The sequence below is a fragment of the Triturus cristatus genome, chromosome 12 (assembly GCF_964204655.1).
Source record: "Triturus cristatus chromosome 12, aTriCri1.1, whole genome shotgun sequence".
NCBI classification, from domain to species: Eukaryota; Metazoa; Chordata; class Amphibia; order Caudata; family Salamandridae; genus Triturus; species Triturus cristatus.
This window is the reverse complement of record NC_140595.1, coordinates 387,079,767-387,104,237: the sequence shown is the minus strand read 5'-3', so window position 1 is coordinate 387,104,237 and position 24,471 is coordinate 387,079,767.

Here is a 24,471-nt window from a genome sequence, read left to right as displayed (position 1 = left end):
TAACACTTGCAGGGAAAAACCCAGAAGCTTTCATTTGCAGCCCATTTTTCCCATTTCCCCCCAAAAAACCTACATTTTGCTGTATTTTGGCTCATTTCTGTGACCCCTCCAGGGGAATCCACAAACCCTGAGTACCTTCAGAAGCCCCGTGATGTTGGAAGAAAAGGACGCAAATTTGGCGTGGATACCTTATGTGGTCAAAAAGTTACAGGGGCCTCAGCGCGCACTACCCCAAATAGCCAAAAAAGGGCGTGGCACAGGAGGGGGAAAAGGCCTGGCAGCGAAGGGGTTAAGAGAATAGGAGCACACATCACTTTTTTGCAAGAAACTCACCTTGCCAGGGGGAAGATACGAAACTCCAAAAACTTTGAAGGGGCAATGTTACATCACTGACTACTCCGGATAAGCACATGTGTGTGCACATGGATACGACCAGCTGTACCATTCCACCAGGTTGTGGTGAAGAATAATGACCTTGAGGGAAGGTACATTTTGGTTGAGGAAATCTTGGACTGTGTTGCAATATTATTGGGTAGGGATTACTTGCTCAATATGGAACAATCTCATTTTTTTGCAGCGCTGTTGACCCAATTATTGAGATGGTTGCACCAACCCTGGATATTAGGGGATACTATAATTGTGTCCTCAATACTGTGTTAGATCACTGAATACCCCCCTTACTCTTGAATGGTTCACACTGCAACATGTGTCATGCAATGAACAACTCAATGGTCATTGGTTGATAGCTGGAGAGAGTTACACACAGACATTAGAGAATATTCCTTTTATTCCCCCCTCACAATTTCCATGTGCGTCTTGATCATTTCCTATGCCAACCGGCTACACAACTACTGGCGTCAGATTCCAAGTATTTGGATTAGACCCTCTCTGATCACAACCTTCTCCTTTTACAACTTAACTGGGGGGCACACTCCTCCTGTCTCCACTTGGCATATCCAATGAACAGAGTTAGAGGATCCAGTGTTTTGCAGTCTCGCACGACATACTCACAACTAACTTTACTGATAACACATACATTACCTCTATTTGGCTGGTGGAATGGGATGCATTGAAAACAATAATCATGAGGCATTGTATACAAATGCTCATTGGCACACAAGGCACATTAAGTCGGAAACTGGACCACCTTGAGAATGACCTATGAGGTCTTGAAGCTAAAGCCAGTGTGGATATTGTGGCACAATGTGAGAAGCGCATGACTACCATGCTCACCTTCTTGACTCCTTATGATTCTAAAGCATTCTAAGAAAAAACGCATCCGGAAGGTGATAAGCCAGTCCAATTGCTCACCTGGCTCCTAAAAAGGGAGACAGCATACATGCCTGTGATCACAATACGTACGGACCTCTCTACTGTAGAACACTCACAGACATCCATAAGGTTTTTGTCACTCATTATCAATTTCTCTATAACCACAGGTATGACCCACAAGGTCAGGGCCACACGACTATCTGTCCAATATCGAGCTCCCTACTGTGTTAGCAGGGCAGTGGTTGGTCTTGAACTCCTAGATATTAGTGTAGGAGATTAGGTGCACCTTTCAGGACTCTCCCACATTAAAGACTTCTGGACTTGATGGTTTGCCCATTAAATACTATCAGACATTCGCTTATTTACTGATCCTGGCTCAATTATACTCACCAGCACTTGATGTGAGGATCCTGCCAAACTCTATGCTTGAAACCCTGTTGGATTCCCTCTCCAAGCCGGTCAGAGCCCTTTTGGTCATTGCTTCCTGTAGCCCATTGGCTTTGCTGAGATGCATCTATAAAATACTCAGTATCATTCTTGCAATCTAACTGTTTCGACTGTATGCCACATCTGGGCCATTCCAACCAGAAAGGATTCATATTGGGCAGGTCTACCTCCTTCTATCTCAAAAACACACATCGGATCCTGGACGAAGCACCATACTATTGGCCTTACTCTGCTTGCAGGTCTTGTATCTTGAGAAAGTCTTTGGTATGTCGTCGGTTTGGGAATATATGTTTGCAGTCCTGTGGCGAGTGGGCATGGGAGTTAAGATGATGCGGTTGTTCAAACTACTCTATACAGAATCAGTAGCCAGAGTGAGAATTGATCAGTTGATATCTGCCCCATCACCTTGGGCCAAGAAACACGCCTGTGCAGTCAATTGTCACCTTTCCTCTTTGCCCTGGCTATGGCAGCCCTGGCTTACAGGCTGCACCTGTCTGGAGAGGCTTGGAGAATTCCATTACGAGGTGCAACCCATGCAGTGTCATTGTACGCCACCGACGGACTCCTATCTATTCGAGATATCAGAGATGGCATGAACGCCATATCCCAGGACCTGGATACCTTGAAGTTTGTCTAAGGCCTGAGGGTTAATTGGTCAAAAACCTGCTTGTTCCCACTGCATCAGGGGTGCCTCGCTCAAATTATCAATGTGGATGGCCACTGGAATCCGTAGGATCCTTAAACGTTCCGATACTTGGGCATTAATCTATACCACTCTACTCCTGATCTCCTAGAGGGCAATTTGATAAGAGATATCTCTGTGTTCTAGACGCAAACATTTTTGGGGAACTAACTCCCTCTCACGGTACAGGGCCGGGCTGCGCTCTCCGAATTGATGATGTTCCCGATGGTAACTATATTGTTTTGCAAACCTAGCCATTCTCTTTCCATAAAGTGTTCCAAATGTTGGACGGAATGCTGGGTGATCTGATATGGAATGCTGACAGATACAGAGTGGCTCTGTCCAGGTTACATTTACTTACAGCAAAACACACAAGATGATGGACGGAATGTTGCACATTGGCAAACCATTCACCCCCAGTCACAGATCTGGGTTTAATCCATCGTTATTTTGCTCACCACGCCACCCCAGTTCAGACATGGCCATATGCAAATCAGTCTTGACCCTGTGCCTCATGGGAACAGTCCAGCCCGAACTGCCAAGCCATGTCTTTCCTGGCCCGGAATCAAGCATCCTAGGACCGGTTTCGGGGTTTCACCCCTCTTCAGCCAGGATATCTTGACTCCAGTGGCGTAGTGAGCACGGGACCCACGTCTGGGCATACCCTTCCCACATAGGGTGAACAGCAAAACACATAAGATGATGGACGGAATTTTGCACATTGGCAAAACATTCACCCCCAGTCACAGATCTGGGTTTAATCCATCGTTATTTTGCTCACCACGCCACCCCAGGGCACAGGGTCAAGACTGATTTGCATATGGCTGAGTCCAAACTGGAATGGCATGGTGAGAAAAAAAACAATGGATTTAGGCCCAGATCTCTGTACTGGGGTGAATGTATGACATTGTTCTGCATTCTGTCCATCAACAGTTCTTTTCAAATTTACTTACAGACAGCGGTGGACTGGGGGCACCGATTTCCAAACATTATTGTCTTGCGACCCAACTCCAGTGGGTGGTGCATTGGCTAGCAGGACGCAGTCTGATTGAAGTTTCAGCTGCTATTGGTGGGGATGCACTGAAAGAAATGTGACACTTAAAGCTTCCTAAAGCATCTTTAACTGCAATCTCAAACAATCTACTCCTGGTGGTGCATGGCAGCTATCAGTGAGCATTGTGAGTCTCACCAGGGGAGAAACCTTATTCTCTGGGAATACTACTGCAGTCTGTGGCAGCGTTTCAAGAAGCAGAGGGCAGGGAAGGAGTGGAGATGTGGGAATTGCTGGGTCTGGGGACACTGGGCTGCCTATTTCAAGATTTCAAACTATCTTCTTTTGACTTAATATTTGAACAAAACGGCCTTCCTGTGGGAGAGATTTTGACACACAGACACCTTGTCCTCAAAGTAGAACTAATTTTGGGAGTCATAGTAAGCGAACCTCTCATGCACATGCTAACACAAACACTTTTTTGACTAGGCACCGGAAAGCAGCTTGTATCTTGGATAGTAAAAGTCATCTGGGACAGGACCACTGACCCCCTGATTGACTTGCGGCATTTGCTTCTGTAGGGCCTGTGGAATCCGCAGACTCAGAAGGAATGGCTCAGGGCACATGTACATCCATGAAAGTGCTTCTGCAATATCCGTTTTCAATATATTCAACATAAAATCCTCCATAGAGCGTATCTGAGAACCGTCAAGACTCCACAGGATTTACCCTGTGGTATCAACCACCTGCCCTCGTTGCCCAGCTCTTCACACTGACATTTTACGTATGTTTTGGGACTGTTCCTTTGCAAGAGCCTTTTGAGATGCTCTTTGCTCAATACTCTTACGAGTGACAGGTCTGCAGGACCTCAACAATGTAGACTGTTGTGTTTTGGGTCTTTAGGAGTGACAATGAGTGAGAGGGGCCACCGCTTGTTTAATTGATTTGACACTGTTGCTGGCTCGGCCTGTAATCGAGAACAGTGATACTTCCTGGGGCTTATCATTAGCAGGCCATTTTGACTAAATGTGCAGATGTGGAATCTGTGGGTTTTAGACAAGAGGAAATGTGTGGTTTACGCAGACGTCCCATAGCGACAGTCTGGGACAAACTCATCCATGCCCACCACGTTGACCCGAGCGATGATACCCGACCATTATAGCCACTGATGAGGCCATTGGCATGGTGGGGACTGAAGTATGGTGCAAGACTTGTGCTTCCTCTAGGCTACATCCAACACCCTTCTCAAGGACACAGTGTGCCCACCTGTGTCGCCACAAGCCGAATTCAACTTCAATGATGCATTAACCCACATCAGAGACTCAGGCTTGATGTTGTTGTTTCTTACTATGTTTTTGGACTGTTATAAAGTCCCTGTGTTCTTATTCTGTAACGAGATACATATGTACTGTTTGTTGAAAATCTGTTGTAATGCTGTCCAACGTATGCAATTACAAAATACTACATGTTTTGAAATGCTGCAATACTCAATAAAGATACCTAAAACAAAATCAGGGTCAAGATGGCAGGCAGGAAAACAAGGCACAATGCATGACTAATGGCCACATTCTGTTCCCAGCAGGTCTCTGGGCAAGGACCACAAATATTATTTTTAAAACCCAGATATTTTCTAAAAAGACTTTTTAGATACAATTAGATATGATTAAAAATGTTCACAAACGTCTTATAAAATGTATTTCCCTTAAAGAAGCTTCAATTGAAGGTATGTTATGTTTACTCTTAAGTAATAGATCTGTTTTTTAAGAAAATCTTGATGGCAAGATACTTGTAATGATTCCTGCCTACATCAGGATTGCATAGGAACAAATTAAACAAGATTCTACTTCTATCACTAAATGTATTAGTAGATGGCAGATTATGAGCTGTGATTGTCATGAGCTACAATGAGTGAATGAAATGTTGATTTCACTAAATATCAGTCAGTGCTTAATTTGTGCAGGCAGTGACATTCCTATTTAGGGATAAGGGCTTACTTTTCATTACAGAATTGTACTCAGAGCAAAAGAGGGAAAGCCAGATAAAAGCGCGTGAAAGAGGATAAGAAACATAGGAAAACAGTGACAAAGGAAGAAATCGGGGATGACAAAAAACTTTTAAGTGTGAGAATGGAAGTGTAGGGTGGTGGAAGAAAAAGTTCTCAGATGAGATTTGATATTCAGTTTCCACCATTTTCAGCCACTGTGACGGTAGGCTCCTTTGAAAATCTTTGTGTCCCTGCATGTATTTATTTTTGCTTTTACAAATTAAGCAATGTTGCAAACAAAAGTAACAAAACATGTAGGTAGAGATTTAAACGATGCTGCATTTGTTGAATGATGAATAATTTGTTGGTGACTTTTTTTTTATAAAGAGCAATAGGACAAACCGTGAGCACTGGAAGAGATATCTCTGACACAGTTTTGGGCTGGCTTTGTCTTTAATAGCTCGAAAGTTTGAGCAGGGCTATTTTACTACTTTAGACAGTGGTAAATAGTAGATTTTCACAGGAACTTTAACGGCATGCTATGCTTTCAGATGGAAACATACCAGCGTTTTTAGATTTATTAAAGTAAACGATAGAGCAAACACAATAATTTACACAAAGTAAAATAACAGCACAAAACACAACAGATAATAACAAAACAGTAGAAACAAAACGCAGTACTATTATAGGACAACACAAACATACTTTACAATGATGCAGCACAAAAAACAACAGAATACACCCTCAACTCAACTAAATGCCACACAGCAAATATGTACATACATTCTTGCCACATATTACCCCCTCTCGAAACCTGCTCTCATAATACTGTGGTAAAAGAGGTTTGCACCAAGCACTGCCGTAATCTACCACCAAAGTCATGAAATACCGCCACTCTGAAATGTTTTGTGACCTGGCCCCTTGCTTTTGTTCTCAGTTATCCTCAATGCATTTTCAAAATGTGCAACTCCTTATGTTGGGGCATGCAAAATAGTCATTCCTTCAGTCCAGGCAGCTTTTTCTTACTCTATATTTATACAAACATGTCTTAAGGGCAAAAGTGGTTCGTAAGAAAAAAAGAGACTACATATTTTTTAAAACACACGGTTATTTCTTGATGTACTGTACAGAATCGAAAATCCAGCTCTTTGGTACTGATTTCGTTCATTAAAAAATAAATCGTGTTATAACCCTTAGGATGTTGATTTGTACAATGTAAAACTATGATATTTCCCATGAGAAAAAAGGCATAATTTCTTTGTGCAATAGTTTTCGCTGCTTTGAATTTGATGCCTGCGTAAAGCAAAGTATGAAAATGAAAATAAAAACATAATGAAAGATTTCTAGCTTTTATAGATGAAAACAATATGTGCACCTCATTTCAAGCTTGGAAAGAGTATATATTTTTCAAAGCATGAAATTACATTAGAGCCTTACCCAGATAACCAAGTTCACAAGCAAATGATCCATACAAAAAAGAAGCGTGCATTATTCCTATATTAAGCGTTATATTTTCTTTTCAAACAATTTAAAATATAAAACATAAGATAATTATCATCATGGTAAAAATAAACAGTGCATAAAAGAATATTTTTATAATAAGAAAATATTTATGAGGAAATAAATTACAAATAAAACAACATGTTTTTCCTTAATGTTTAGTTCCAAAATTAAATCGCCCAGCAAACCATGCAACAGACAAAGGCATGTAAAGCAAACTGGGGCGCTCCAATCAACATAAACCCGCAATGACGTTAACCTAAGGATGGAGTATAATAGCTACAGCATCCCATTCACAACATATACGTCTCCAATCAATACTAAAAGTTCACGCTGTCACTCTGCATGTGAAGACCCCAACCTGCACAGTGACGCGTGGTACTCCAACCATATCCTTCCCTCCACATTTCACAAGCATGTCTATCCTATCTTCTACCTCCAACTAGAAGATGGAGGGCAGTTACTTTGATTTCATATTCAGTATAAATTTGATATAATTAATTTCATCATATGATATCATATACCAATTCATAACCAATTAATCGTGAAAGGAGCAGGTATATAATGTATGAAAGGACCTGTTGAACTTCTGGTAACTGGCTGGCATAGATACAGGCTATACCAGCCTGTTTAAATAACCATTCTATCATAACTTGGCAGGCCTTCCAAATCCAAAGAAATTTGTCATAAATTGCTGGTCATCCGGGTGGACTAATATAAAGGACGACTGTATGCAGTTTCCCTAGGCACATCTCAGAATCCCTCTTACTCATTATCTTACTCATTATCGAAACCTGTTACCTCTAAAGCTATACTAACAACATAATAAAAGACATAAAGAGTTAATCAGTGTTGCCAGCATCACATAAATCATAACATTGCTTGTCTTTCTCTCATAATTCCTCAGTCATCACGCTGGTAGGCATTGCGACTTATAACACAATAAGTGCACCTCAGAAGTCATTATGCCGCATATGGAAACTGTAAAGAAATGCCTCTTCTTGCATGTTCACCCCCACACATTTGGACAGATACTGCTGGTTTTTCGACTCTGAGATTGCACTGAAGCTTGCTAACCAGACCTCAGTGCCAGTGTTCTAACCCTATACTAAAGTTATGTTGAATTGGATACACCTAATTGGCAAGTACAGACTTACATATAAGTCACTAATATTTGGCACCCAGGTACCCAGGGCATGTAAGGCAAAGTGTTCACCCTAGGCTGCTACACTGGTTGTGCCACAATGCATTTGATAAAGACAATATGGACCCTGCCTTCCACTGCAGACTGACAGGCCAGTGTGTGAAACTGCCAGTTCGTCTTTGCCAATACACTTAATGGCTAAGTCACCACTTCCCTTAAATAGCATGTGTAATTCTCCCCTAAGGAAGGCCTACAAAGTCCTATACCAGGGAGCTGTATGTTACTAAGTACGACTTATGGTTTTCTATATGTCTTAACAGCTTCACTTCCAAATTGTCATTTTGCCGTGGAAAGGTTAGGAGCCCCATTGGCTAACACAGGGTTAAACGGTTGGCACTCCAACGCATCTAACTTTTGAATGGGATCACCTAACAAGGTTAAGTAAGGTATCAAATTAGTTGTGACATTAAATCTGACCTGATGCCCAGACCAGATTTAAAGTCAATATTAATGTTAAGCAACTTTTTAGGAAGTTGCCACTCAGCACTCCAGCTAGTAGAGTGACCTCACAAAGGCACTGAAACATAGACAGGTTTCTGACCACCTGGGGAAACATGTGAATGACTCTCAGGCCTGCAAACAAATTGCAGTTCCTCCTGAGGCACAGCCGGGAGTAGGATCCTCTGTTCCTTTTTTAAAAATTGTATATTATTTGTGATTTTTCATTGTTTTAAACAAACGAGCATTGCCTTCGCTCTGCGCTCAGCGCCCTGACAGCTGACGCGGGAGGGTGACTGGAGCAAAAACGGGAACGCCATTGGCCGATTGAAGGCCACGCCCCCTGCTCAGAGACTCGCCCCTTCATCTATTTCCCATATAAAAGATGTGTCCCTACAGGAAGCGCAGCGGACGAGCGCAGCGGGCGCGTCGAATGCGCGCCGAAGGCTCGCGAAAGGGCCACAACCCCTGTCTCCCCAACTACAGGCAGACCAGGCAAACCTTCGATGGTTTACTCGCGAGGTGAGCTGCTTATGTTTAATACTCCTTTAACAGCCCCCCTTTGTGCCAAAGTTGGACCCTCCCACACCATGGGCCCCTTCAGCTGCGGCTATTGTAGATGGACTTGTAACCACTCGGAGCTACCCTCATCGGAAGTCACACCTACACAGGACTACACATGCATCTATGTTAATGCTAGGTCCCTCCCTAAACACTCGACTGAGATATGGGACATGTTATATGATAGCAGACCTGATTTTGCCTTCATTTCGGAGACTTGGCTCGGTGAGCACAATACCCCGGATATCACCGTAGCCCTTCCCACTGGGTACAAAATCATTAATCTAAATCGACAAATTAAGAGAGGTGGCGGAGTGGCCATGATATTTAAAGATAGTTTTTCATGTCACCAAGAAACAGTCACTCAACTAGGCAAACACGATGTGCTAACCATCTCCATCTTCATCAATACTCAGGTTATCCTTGGATGTGCAATCATCTACAATCCCCCAAACAGTACAACTGACTTTAGCACCCAACTTCTCGAACAAATCCTTCCATTCTGCCTTAACCATAAAAACATTATAGTCATTGGTGACTTCAATGTTCATTTCGATTTAGCCGATAATTTCCTAACTAAACAACTTACCACAGACATGGAAATCCTGCAATTATCACAGAAAATAGCTCGCCCCACACACAGAGCGGGGCACATGTTAGATCTTATATTTACAAACATATCGAAGACCAACATTACGGATATAACCCCTTTGACATGGACAGACCACTATAGGATAGATTTTACCTTAAACCTACCTCTAAAAACCAACAGACCGCTAGCTCAGTCGGTCAACTCCACTAAATGTTGGAGCAAATTCTCTTTGGAAAAATTCAAGGAAGATTTTTCCTTTTTTTCTAGCTCTGAAATGACATGCGAAGAAAAAATTTGCCTCTTACGAGAAAACATAGAGAAAGCACTTGACCACTGTTCACGGACTCGCGCAACCAATCGATTGAAATCAAAAACCTCCGAGAAATGGTATGGCCCAGACCTAAAAATTGAAAAAAGAAAATGCACCTCACTGGAGCATAAATGGAGAATCAGTAGAAACGCCGAAGACAGAGCCATTTACAAACATCAGTTGAAAATATACCACACTGCCATACGCAAAGCAAAGAAAGACTACCTTTCTCAAAAAATTCTAGAGAATAAAAATTCGTCCAAGGAGCTTTTTAAAATTGTAAAAGAACTTTGTAATCCTCCTTGTCTTACATCCAATCTGACACCATCACAAGAGAACTGCTCTAAAATTAGTGATTTCTTTTGTGATAAAATTGATATAATATATGCCTCTTTTACAAACAACGCTCAGGCCCCTGTGGAGTATCGGATTGACCCTACTTTGCAAACCAACTGCTCTACCTTTGGCCCATTTTCAGAAGATGAGATCACTAAAGCCATGTCAGAAATTAAATCTGGCTCACCATGGGATGTTTGCCCACACTTTATTTTTTCCCAACTGACTCCCATAATTGGCCCCGCAGTCACAAAAGTTCTTAACCAGTCTCTGGAGCAAGCTGTTTTTCCAGAAGTTTGGAAAAAATCGGCAGTAATTCCATTACTAAAAAAGGCGGGCGCGGATATAAACGATCCAGCCAACTACCACCCCATCTCACAGCTCCCCTTTTTATCGAAGGTTTTAGAAAGACTGGTAACAAAACAACTGTCAAGTTATCTAGAGATCAACAAACTTCTCGATGTTTCCCAAACAGGTTTTAGATCTAATAACAGCACAGAAACAACGCTTTTGGCCGTAATGGACGACATTCGCATGCAGGTCGATAAAGGTAAAACGGTTGAGCTGATACTTCTCGATTTATCAGCGGCATTTGATACTGTGTCCCATAAACTGTTAATTCACATACTTGCCGCAAAAGGAATACAAGGTAAAGCCCTAAACTGGCTGGAGTCTTTTCTATCAAACAGATCCCAGTCCATTTGTTTAGGCAACTTTACCTCTACCCCCCGTAAGATTAAATATGGAGTTCCCCAAGGAGCTACATTGAGCCCAACTCTGTTCAATGTATATGTCTCCTCTTTGGCATCGATTGGCAAGAAATGGGGCATTAATATCTGCTCCTACGCTGACGATACTCAGCTGATGGTTACCCTAAATGGAGATAATGACGCCAAAAGTAGACTACACAACTGCCTGTCAGAGCTATCCAATTGGATGCACGGCCATTATTTAAAACTGAACGCTGACAAATCAGAAATTCTACTCTTTGGTGGGGCCAAACAGCTCTGGGATAACACCTGGTGGCCAACTTCCTTAGGTTCTCCACCAATCCCCACATCGTCTGCTAGAAATTTAGGAATTCAGATGGACACCACTCTATCATTGAAATGCCATGTCTCCTCAATATGTGGCAAAGGATTTGCCATATTAAAAAGATTGAAAAGGGTCTTCCCCTGGATCCCACTTGAATGTAGACAGATCCTAGTCCAGTCGTTACTAATTAGCGGCCTGGATTATGGCAACTCACTATTTGTAGGAATGTCGGACTTCTTATTTAGAAAATTACAACTGGTCCAGAATGCCGCAGCAAAAGCAGTCTGCAATAAGAGAAAGTACGATTCTGCCACAAGCTGTCTGAGAGCTTTACACTGGCTGCCCATGAGACAAAGAGCCATGTTCAAAATGCTATGTATTGCCTATAAAACAATTCACAAACAGGCCCTTACATTCTACGAAATAGAATTAAGTTCTATGCCCCAGCGCGAAACCTACGTTCGCAAACCTCAGCCAAAGCAGCCACTACTCGGATTAAGCTTTCCAGAATGGGCGGAAGTGCTTTTTCACACATTGCTGCGAAATGTTGGAATGAACTACCGATCAACCTCAGACTCACGGACTCCTACTCCACCTTCAAGAAAAAACTAAAAACCGCACTATTCCCTACTTCAGAATAGTCAATATGTTCCCAGGTTAATGCCTTGGTTTTACTGTTATTTTTTGCAGCGCCGTGATATCCTTGTAGGATGAATGTCGCGCTTTACAAATACACCTAACAATAACAATACAAATACACCTAACAACAAAAGCAGTTACCCACGTGCAAGGTAACACCCCCCTCCCAGAATAGCAACTCAGGTAGTTATCCCAAAAGGCAGGCTCCAAAGGTGAAGCCGCCTTTGAGGGGCTGCATGTGATGCTCTCATGCCTTTTGTTCCTGCAGACCATGTAGAGACCGAGCTAAAGGAGGGAAACCTGTGTCCAAACCAGGTTTTCCATAGGCATGTAGCCCATTGGTAGGCACACCTTTGGTTGGGATACCTTGCTCCTGAGGACCAAAAAAATGTTGTGCCATCTTGAAGGGGACATGAATAGGAAACTCTGGGATAGGCAGATACCACACATCACAGGAATTTCATCACTACAGAAGAGGGGACCCAGTAGCCCATTGGTTAGTGACCACGTGGGTCCCTTAGGGCACTTTCCTTGGATAAGTAGGGCACCCCTGGCACCCTGCCCCTCAGTTCACATTGAAGAAAAAAAGAGGACTGAAGAGGGACTGCCTTCCTACCTTTGAACCATGCAAAGAGAAGCTGCACTATTGAGATGCCTGCACCTGCTGCTCTTTTGAGCTAGCAAGACTGGGACTTTGCCTGCAGCTCCTGACCCTGGCAAAAGTCGATTTCCCAGCTTCAACAAGACCAGTGACTCTGAGGATCAGTTTGCTGTTATCCTGGAACCAGTTCCAGAACAACAATAGCTGAAAGAGCTCAAACAAACAAAGTTGTAGAGACCGCAGAAGTTTTGCCTCTACAAAGTCGCCGGGCACAACACTGAAATAGCCAAAACCTGCACCCAAGCCTGGCAGACCTGGAAGGGCTGTCCAAGTTTGGAGTCATCATTCCCAATGGACACCATTCCTCACCAAAAAGTTTGCATCTAACCACAGTGCAGCATGACCAGTAGTGCAGCATAGGCTGTCCAGCTACTGCAATGTAGAGGATTTTGAGAGACTCTGACCTCTATGACCAAAGTTGCCCCACATCACCTGTGGACCGAAGAACCACCACCAAGGCACCACCATTGATTGCACCACAACCGGAAGATTCTTTTGAGCATCATTGCCTGCATTCTTCAGCATGAGGACCACTCCATTGACTTTTGTGGTGGTTGTTTGTAAAGTTGGGAACTTGCTTCAAAAGTACGCTGGTGGCTGAGTAACAGCCTAAAGTATCATTTCCAGCCCCCTAGATCTTATTCCTGCTGAATTTGGTCACCCAGGTTGGGCCAGCATACTCGCACTAACTTCTCCATAGTTTTCAAACTTTCCAATTGCCATTGCTTGTTTGCAGTTGCATTTAAAAGTGATAACATTATTCAGCTTTTGTATACTGAGCCATTGGCACAGGTGGTGGTCAACGAACATATCTCGGACCCCTTCCCGTTGGGGCGGGGGACGCGACAGGGCTGCCCTCTTTCCCCGCTCCTTTTTGCTCTAGCTCTGGAGCCGCTCGTGGCCTGGTTGCGACAAGACCCGGTGATCCGGGGACTAAAGTGGACCATGGGGTGGGAGGACCGCGTCTCCCTTTATGCTGACGACATCCTGCTATACCTAGCCTCACCGGCGCACTCAATCGCTTGTCTCTTGGACATCTGTGCGTCGTACGGAAGGGTGTCCGGCTACGCGATGAACTGGGAGAAGTCGGTTATATATATGCTCCGAGGCTCCCCGCCTCGGCTCCCGAGGGGATGCGAGATCCGGGTGGTGGAAGACGGGTTCAAATACTTAGGAATCTACGTGACCACTGACAGGGACAGATTTGTGGCTGAAAATCTAACAAAGCCCCTACATAGGTTTCGTAGCGACGTCAAGCACTGGCGTTCCTTACCCTTGACACTGCTGGGGAGAGCCGCCCTCTTCAAAATGATGGCTCTCCCTAGATTTTTGTACATACTTCAAAATACACCCTTCCCGGTGCTGCCAACGTATTTCGCCGCCATCAACACAGAGGTCACCAGCCTATTGTGGGAGGACAAGACACCACGGATAGCACTCCATAAGCTCACCAGGGGGTGGTACGACGGAGGTATAGCCCTCCCGGACATGAGACTGTACTATTGGGCATCGCAACTTACGGTGATAAATCAGTGGCTGCATGTGCATCGGGAGGACCCGGCGTATCGTATGGACTGGCAGCTGCTGGGGGCTGGGGGTTCATGGGAGCGCTCTACAACTACAGGAGGGGCTGCTGCCCCCCGGGCCCTACGGTGCACACCCTCCAGATATGGTTTATGGTGCAGCGGGCTCTGGGCTGGGCCGGGAAAATAACCCAGGCCACACCGTTATGGGAGGCGAAACAATTGGGGGTGCTGCGCACTACCAAGGGGTTCCATCAATGGGACCTAATTGGCATCTCCAGGGTTGGTGACCTTTGGAAAAAGGGGGAACTGGTCACATTTGCCCAACTGCAAGCAGATTACAACCTGGCCGACACCGAACGTTTCAGGTACATGCAAATTCGTCACACACTCCAGGCGGCGGTCCCGCCCGGGACCCGGCTTCCGGAGTCGTCGCCGTTGGAAGACCGGCTCCTCACGGAGCATCTGACACAAAGGGCGACCTCCCTGACATACCGAAAAATGATAAACAACCGGCCAGAACCGTTTGCAGCCCTTAAGGGTAGATGGGAGTCTGAGCTGGGGGACTTTGACGAAGCGGACTGGCAGGCGGCGCTTTACTTCCCTAGGGAAGTGGGCATATCATCCAAACTGCGGCTGGTCCAACTAAAAATTCTGCACCGCACATACTACACCCGTACACTCCTATTTAAACTTAACCGAGCGGACTCCCCACTATGTCTCCGGCAGTGTGGTATGGAAGGAACCTTATTACACACCCTCTGGGAATGCCCGGCCATAACTCTGTACTGGAAGGGAAAAATGCGCACACTCTCCCAGGTGACCAAGGTTCCGACGCTCCCGGAGCCGCGGAGGTGTCTCCTCAACGTCTGGGAGCCGACAGATCTCAATAGAGTGTCACAACTCTGGGTAACACTGGGACTCATGTTGGCGAAACGCAATATAGCCCAGGGATGGGGATCTAGACAAGCGCCGACCCTCGCTCAATGGTCCCAAGATATGGACTCCACAATGGTGGTCGAAAAAACTGTATATATTCATAGAGATTGCCCCAAAAAATGGACCCAGGTGTGGGGCGGGTGGAATGCCTATAGAGGAAACATATGTGAGCCCCCCCGTGATACTTCAGACTCTGAGCTAAGCGATCATGACTAGACGCCCTATCGCTTGTCTGAAGAATGTGATTGACACTGTCATGCGAAGCCGAAAGGGAACTATTGTTTTTTTAGAATGTTATGAAAGCCTAGTGGCACTCTTGATGGGTTGGTATATGCTGAACTTGATGCCAATGTGTATTGCTTTATGTTTTAAAAACTCAATAAAAATATTTAAAAAAAAAAAAAAGTGATAACATTTCTAAAATCTGTATCTTCGATACCCTCCATTGGATTTTGATGATCAAGGTGTCTAAAAATGTATTAAATAAAATCTATTTTTATAAAAGGCTGTTGTTTTATTTTATTGGTGAGGGATCTTCTTGTTTCACTGCTTATTCCTATTAAATGCATCACACTAGGTTCCTTTGCCAAGCCTTACTGCTCGCAGCCACAGCTGTCCAGGGTTGAGCTTAAGGTTGAGTAAACACTACTGACTGGACCCAAGATGGTGTCTGTAAGTGTACTCCATTATAAGGCCCATCAGTCATATCATGTAGCACACCCAGATCCTCACAGAAACACTTCCCATGAAGGTCCAGTGCAAAGACAACAATTTTCTAACAAACATGCTGTATAGCATCCTGCCCAATGTTTTAGCGCCCTCACATGGGGTATTAAGGGTCATACAAATACCAAACTACTTTATTTTAATCATTAAACGCTCATGCCACTCTTGACCTTCTCATGACAATTGTTTTACATTTGTTTCTTCCTATTGAGGAACAATGTATTGTGAAGGTTGATATTGTTATCCTGCTTGAAATCACACTTCAATATTCCAATACCTCACAGTACCTTCCTTGAGTTTTAGGAAGAATTCCATAGCATTTTGAGGTGCAGGCTTTTTGAACTAGATTAATGTGAGAGGAGTAGAGTAAGATACGTAGATAAATCATGTCATTGATGTGTCACTTACTATGCTCTTGGTTCCTCTCCTAGTGGAAGGTGAGTGAATGTTGTCACAGTGTTCTATTACAGCTCATGGAAAGAAAGGGCCTACAAAAGAACTTCAGTGTGATAATCTCATAATCAGTTTATCTTATCCAGTGCCAAACATAATATAAATAAGTACTGGCAAGGCCAGTATTACTGGATTTAAGGCGCTAATCCATGCAAACACAAGGATCCACCAATGTGCTCAGACTATTTGTGCTGTGTTTTTGTGCAACCTTGCTCTTTCTTTCCCTTCTAAGTCTGGAACCTATTTTGGGCTCCCAAGCATGTGTGCTGTATGGCATGAGTTCCACAAGTGTAGGGAATATAAACTTTCCACACACTTTGGAGGAAATATGAAAACAGATTACAAAAAGGCATTGCACAAGTGGTTGTGCACAAGTGTGCATGCATGAGTTTGAATGTGTTTTCTCATTTAAGCCAGACGTGTTGACTTAGATCAGGCAGATTCTCAATGTGTTTAGGGTCTCTAGATGTAAACGTTCTGTCTCTATTTTAGCTTTTGGCAGATGTCATACAGCCAGGATTCTGAACAAAATTACAACTTTTTTGGCAAATCCAATTTGAAAAGGTAACATTTATGAATGTCATGTTTCCTTATGAAGCTAAGACATTGAGGGGGCTATTTACAAAGAAGTGGCAGAGTGAAGCGTTAGCCATCATGGCTTAATGCCTCACTCCGCCACTTCAGAAATGCAAAGCTGCACCATATTTACAAGGATATGGTGCAGCCTTGCGTGTCCCCTTACTCTGGCACTACACTTAGCAGTGTAGCGCCAACGCAGGCACCCTTGCACCATAGTGCAATGGTGTCTACTTTCAGGGAAAATTGTTTATGTGTAGGAAGGTGTCCCTTCCTGCATATAAACAATCTTTCAATGCCATATTGTCACTTCTATGTGTGCTGCTTAATGCAGCATGCATGGAAGTTACAAAATGTCATGTTTTAAGGATTGTTCGCCAAGTCAAGACTAGGTTTAACCTGGCCTTAATTTTGGTGCTGCCTCCTATTTACGCTGCCCTTGTAAATAGGGGGAGCATCAAAATCAATGGGTGTTGTGGTGGAACGGCCACCGCAACACCCACTGCCCACCCCTTTCATGCTATGCATGGCGCGAAAGGGGGCCTTATTTACAAGGCAGCATTAAGCCATGTTAAGTGGCTTAATGCTGCCTAGTAAATAAAGCAAAGCCCTATCGCACGGAAACGTCTCAAACGTTCCCGTGGCAATAGGGGTTTGTACATATGCCCCTGAATTTGTAATGTTTTGTACTGGTGTTTCTTGTAATAGCACATATTGTCAGATGTCTGATCACACAATAAACAGGTGCGTGTTTTTTATACAGAAGTGCTCTTAAGCATTTAGGGGGATATAAGTTTTGCATTTGTCTAACGTACGCATGGTGAGTGAGGTATGACAGGTGAGAGGAGACAAAAAATACTTCTTGGGAGAGATGGATGGTGTGGTTTGAAGACATTTTATTATCTTTGCAAGTGAGCCATATGTAATTTGATATCAAGCTGATAATCTGGCGGACAGAATAGGATTTGTTCTTTAGTTAGTAGTAAGTGGCAGTAATTAAATATGAAGTGAGTATTTGTACCTCTCAGGTGAGTCATGCCTATGTGTGGTTGTGTTCTTCTGTTGAAAATATTTAGTGGTCTGTTGTTTTGGCATAGCTGGACTGAAGTGACAGGTTTGCCCACAGAGGAAGGTTGTAATGTGTCGTGCTGGTTGTAAATAAAAGAAGTGCAGGTTTGGTGCTTGTATAGGACAAATTTAAATCTGTGTCAGTGTAGGAGTAGTTTAGTTTGAGGTTATGATCCAGATTGCCTTGATTTATGTTGACATTATCCTTTCTAGTGTATTTCCCTAAGATGTGTGAAAGTGAGAATGGAGAGATAGAGGATTAGTTAGGTACGCACTAGTCAGTAGAGACAGTAGCATTGAAACATTGTTAACATCCTTACATATGTTTATAGCTTTTATGGGCTTCAGGGTATCAAATATTGTAGTGAAGATATGAAGGTTGAGATCTTTGAATTGAATCATGATCATGCAGGGTGATGTGTATCTCACATTTCATGTTACTGTAACCTGAGATAGTACACTTTTTCACATATGGGGCTTCTGGGCTCTTTGAGCTCAAGTAGAAAAGGCAAAGTGTATTGGTCCATGAGGGTGAGGAAGGTGAGCCCTTAGTAAAATAAAAATGAACAGATCAGTTTTAATGAAGTTCTTCTGAGGCTATACAATTTTCCACATTGAAGAAGATTTGTGATGTGGCTCTCTCATATGATATCCTTAGTTATGTCATTTGAGATGTCATCAGTGATGTCACTGATGATGTCATGAGTGATGTAATATGTGAGGTCATAAGCAGTGAATTGTGGGGATGTAAGTTATAGCTAGCTCAGGTATGTATAACTGCAGAATTTTAATGGTTCTGTAGGAGTGAAATCTGAGCCTAGCTATAATGTTCCTGTGCCCTTTGTTTTTTTCTGAGTTTTTCCAAGGCTTTTTATTATCTTTTTCCAAACTTTATAGTCCCTGTAACCTTTGTTTTTTTCTGTGAATTTCTACTTATTTAATGTTATTCCCTAACTATAATGTCCCTGTAACCCATGTTTTTTTTAAAAGAATGTCTACCTTTTTTAATGTTATTTCCTAACTATCACGTCCCTGTAACCATTAACCTTTGTGAGTGGGATTGGATGTATGGGTCTGTTAGGGAGTGTGTGAGTGGCTGTGTGAGTCTGTGAGTGAGTGTGTGAGTAGATTATGGATCTGTAAGTGGGTGTATGAGTGGCTGTATGGGTGTGTGAGTAGTTTTCTTGCTGTGTGAGTGGCTGTATGGGTCTTTAGCGGGTGTGTGAGTGGTTATATGGGTATGTGAGTGGCTCTATGGGTGTGTGAGTGGTTGTGTGAGTGGTTGTGTGGTTCTGTAAGAATATGTGATAAAGGCTGAATGGGTGTGTCAGTAGATGTGTAAGTGTTGGTGTGGGTGTGTCAGTAGCTTTATCAGTGACTGGACCAGAATGGAACATCACCTTGCCCTTTATCGAACAACAATCCCCATTTTTGAAGAAATGTCTACGCAACAGGAGAACTTTCTACTGGTAAATTAGTAGGTGCTACCTTGTTGGGTAATAACTAGTGTATATTCTACACTACAACTGTGCAATGGGCCATGAGGAAATGTGTCTAGTGACCTAGGGTGCATGTAATTTCAGCAATGTGATTGTGTCCTGAGCGTCTTCATTCACAAATCTGTGTTAAGATTAGCCTTCTTCAAGAGGAGACAACAAGAATGCAAAGTGGGGAATCTCAGCCTAACAAGTGTACTTCCTACCAGCTATATAAAGCAAGTGCTTCTTTGTTTGGTTGAGCTGTCCACAAATTTCCTCTGCATCAAGAATACTTCACCAAAATCAGTGGGAAATCTGCTCAGGTACCTTTTGGCAAGCGGTTCATCAATGTGGGAAAAGGCGGGAAGACTTTTCCATGAAACTAAGGAAATGGGGTGTGGGCAAATGGGTAGACTTTGCAGATGATTTTGGGCATTTGCATACTCAAGGTACCTAAACGGGAGAACCATGGACGCTGCTCTCCAGTCAAGAACTAAAACACTTGTCACATTCACTACAGATTAGATTGTGCTCCAATATATCAACGACGCATTCACCCCCATTGAGGATTTCAGATGTGGAATAGGAGAGGGAACACACATGCTTTGCCTTCACCAAGGCCATGAATTTAGGATAATTTGTGCTTTACAGAAATGGAGCTTCAACTGGGGCTCCTGCTCTGTTTATATTTTTAGGTACTTCCCGTTGAGGTTTAATTGCCATGAAATGAGCATCTGGCCAGACTGGAACCTCATTTTTTCCAAGAAGATTCCACAGTTTTGCCATAAATGTCTACCCGACTGGAGTACTTTCTACTGGTTAATTAGTACGTGCTACGTCGTTGGATTATTGTATAGTGCATAATCTACACTACAGCTGTGTAAAGGACCATGACGTAATGTCCCAAGTGATGTTAAAAGTGCTGCAAATCACCAAAAGTTGAATGCCACTGTGGGATCAAACAGGATGTGAGAGGCCCGAGAGAGGGCTGCCAAGTTTTCAGTTTGCATATGTATGACATTTCTACATTTGAGATGTACTTATCTGTGAATGTTTCAGGACATATGGGACATATCGAGTGACATTTTATCACTGGCAGTTAAATGGCCTTTATTGTTTTTGCATGCATCTCACATGTATCAAAGAACAATTAATACATGACAGCACCTCACACTTTTCATGTGCCTCAACATCCCTTATCTTATCTTATACAACAGTTGTATAGTGCATAGCTACCCATAGGCATTCCAGCACTGATAGTGTGGCGCAGAGTTGTTAAGGGGATTTACAAGGGCCTGTCATGAAAAAGCCAGATTTTCAGTGATTTCTGAAAGTCGAGTTCCTTTTCAATCAGTCTTGGCGAGGGGGAGAGGCTATCCCACAATTTGGCCAGCTGGTAGGTGAAGGATCGCCCTCCATAGTTTACCGTTTTAATGATGGGAGTTATGGCCAGATGGGCATTTCAAGAGCGAAGAGATCTCCCAGGAGAGTAGGAAGATACCAGTGAATGGGAGATCAGTGGGCCTTTGCAGAAGAGTACCCTGTGGGCAATGCAAAATGATTTTAATTTTATTATTTTGGTCGCGTAGAGCTCGTGAAAAGAGCGCAAGGCTTGTTTAACGGATTGGTGTTTGGGGTTGTTGTATATTAATTGAGCTGTGAAATTCTGTACTATCTGTAATCTTATTGTGACTTTGGGGGTGACCAGGTAGAGTGAATTACAGTAGTCCAGGTGAGCAAGAATGAGTGCTTGAACTAACAGACTATTTGCTGTGGAAGGAAGAAAAGGGAGAATTTTCTGCAGCATCCTCATCATGTCATAAAAAATGGCTGCAAGCTATATTGCCTGGGAGTCAAATTTGAAGGATTTATTAAGCCACATTTAAAGGCTCTTTATGGCTGTTTTTGTGGAGGGAGAGTTCCCCTTACAGCTTGGTCTGCCCAGATTCAAGGCTGAGTTAAAGTTGTTGCCTAGGATCATAAACTCCATCTTGTCTCCGTTTAATTTGAGACAGGAGCTATTCACTCACTTGCCCATCTTCTCTAAACAGGGACCCAATGATGGACAGCTGGAGGCTTGACTTGAATTGAGGGAGAAACCAGTTGTGTCTCGTCAGCATAGGATACTAGTGAGAAACGATTAGGAAGAATGATCTCAGCAAGTGGTCTGATGTACAAATTAAAAAGGGTCAGACTAAACGAGGGGCCCTGAGGAACCGCAAATTTAGGGAGAGAGTTTCAGAATTACATCCGCTATTGAAGACCTTAAAGGTTTTGTTCTAGAAGAAGGACTTCAACCAGGCAAGGGCAGTTCCGGAGAGTCTAGCACTCTAGTCTATTAGCAAGATTGTCATGGCTTACGGTATCATAAGAAGAGCTTAGATCAAGGTGGATGATTGCTGCTGAACCTCGTTGATCTAGCTGCCTTTTAGCTACTTTTACCACAGCCAGAAGGGCTGTCAATGTGCTGTGGTAGTTGTGAAATCCTGCCTGGGTGGAATGCAGAATATCATAATTTTCCCAAAACTCTGACAGTGTTAGATTCACATGTTTTTCTAAAGTTTTACTTATCCCTAGAAGGAAAGAAATAGGGTGGTAATTTCCCAGTTCGAGATGATCCAGATTGGGCTTTTTTAAAAAGCCCAATATATATGTACACACTTGTCGGTCACTCACATACACTCATTTAAGCACTCACAAACACACTCAGACACTTATACACCCATCAAATACCCACTCACACACTTATACATCCAGTAACATACCCACTCAGACACTCACACACTCACTCACATACTCATTCAGGTACTTATGTACCCACTTACAGACTCACTCAGAGAGTGAGGCTCTCATGTACGATCCACTCATAGAGTCATTTGTACTGTCTCATATCTTACACCCACTCGCAGAACCACCTAGGCACTCATGCACCAATTCACAGACCCACTCAGAGGCTCATGCACCCACTCACAGACCACTCAGATACTCATGCACCCACTTACAGACTCACTCAGAGAGTCACACACCCATTTACAGACCCACTCAGAGACTCAGGCACATACTTACAGACCCTCTCACACACTCACGTATATACTCACAGACCCACTGAGACACTCATACACCCACTTACATACCCACTCAGAAAGTCACACACCCACTCACAAACTCACTCAGATATACACACACCCTCACTCACCCATACAAGGCTCATGCATCCACTCACAGACCTACCCAGACACGTGCCCTCCCAGTCACAGACCCACTTAGACCCTCATGCATGCACCCATTCACTTACCCTTTCATGATTTTATTTGAATTCTGGGAGTTGTAGTCATATTTGTTCCATTATAAAGGATGAATACAACATTCAGATGGAATTTATGCATTATAACCGTATATGAATTATGAATCTGAATTGATCTGTTCATGGAGGGCTATATTATCACTTAAAACTGCTACACCAGGTATACATTTTTCTCAAACCATATATAACTGAACAGTGAGCTAGGCTGTAGCTTGTCCATAGTGGAGGGAGTTATTTGCTTAAAAAGTAAAAGATGCACTTTGATATTTCAGGGAGCTATTTGCACTCATACAAACCTATATGCCCAATTATAAACCCAGCCTACAACCAGAGTAAAATCAGAGCTACCTAAGTAGAAAAGCAGCCCGACACTGAAACACCTAGTGAGGTAGTTAAAGAAGCATGCAAAGATTCACTCACACAGACAGGAACAAATGATATCTATTTTGTGGTATTGAAAGCAGTTACTTACACACTCAAACCAATATTCAATAGTACACCCAGTAGACAATCTATGCAGGCCTTTAGACACATTTAGATAATCACATATCACATATCACTTATAGAGAAGCAGTGATTTAGTAAAAGATTTACATACATATGGAATCACAGCCCTAGATAGGAACTGAAAAATCCATTCAGATATCTGCTAAAGAACTGATTAGGCCTGGGCAAAAATTTCGTTCCGTTCGCGGAAATTGCGATAATTTGACATTTTTGCGTTCCGCGGAGAGCGCGAAAATGTCAAAAATTCCGGTTTCCGCAGCTTGGCGATAATTTGTTTCTTGCTCGCGCTGTAAAATGATACATTCTCGCGCGCGCGCGATCGCCTTACCTGAATCCCTGCGTTCGCCGACAAGTTTTCTTGATCCGGTCGCGTTCTCCATGAGATGTTGTATTGTTTTTAGCCATTTGCGCTGTCTCGCGACAGTTCGCGCCCGCAGTGACGTCATGCGTCGCGCGATCACGTCTTTCTTCTCGCGATCATGCACCGCGAGAACAACTCAAAACAAGATGGCCGCGCCCGCAAGCAACCACATGGGTAAGTTGGCGACCCGCAACCATGCAGAAAATCTCGCGAACATGCCGGAAAAAAACTTCCGCATCTTCGCGATATTTCTGCTTGTTTGCGATAATTTTAAACATTCTCGCGATAATTTGCGAAGGTTAATTCCGCAAATTCCGCCCACCCCTAGAACTGATACTTTCATCATGCAAACCAGTAGTCTTTGCATTATGGTTCAGGCATGGTATACTTGAGCTTGGGCAGGTAGTTCTACTGGTAGATGTGTATTATTACTTAAAAGTGCTTCTCAAGGCGTAAACTGAATAAATATTTATTAACTGTTCAATTAATTGAAGCCATTACAGTATGAGAGGGACCGGATGTTTAAAACAATTCAATTGTTTAAAACGATTCCACTATGCCTCCATGATGTCTAGCTGGGACCACTCTGCTGCTTTCGACATGTTGTAAAGCGCGGCATGCCAATGTGGATGGGGTATTCAGAATAAGACAGGAGTGACTTCTCCTTGTGGTGCCTCTTTTATAGCAGTCCTATTTAGGTGCATGAATTTCCCCAGTCTTGCTATAATGCTTGCCATTGAACTGGAGAAACACAGAGTCGAAGCCTCCCTGCAGGTTCTTCCTCCATTTTTGATGAATAGTGGGTGAAGGAGGCGTCTGCGCTCATTTTTCAGTTTGGGGCAACAGGACAGGTGATATTACCAGGGTTCTTTAGCCAAGGAACA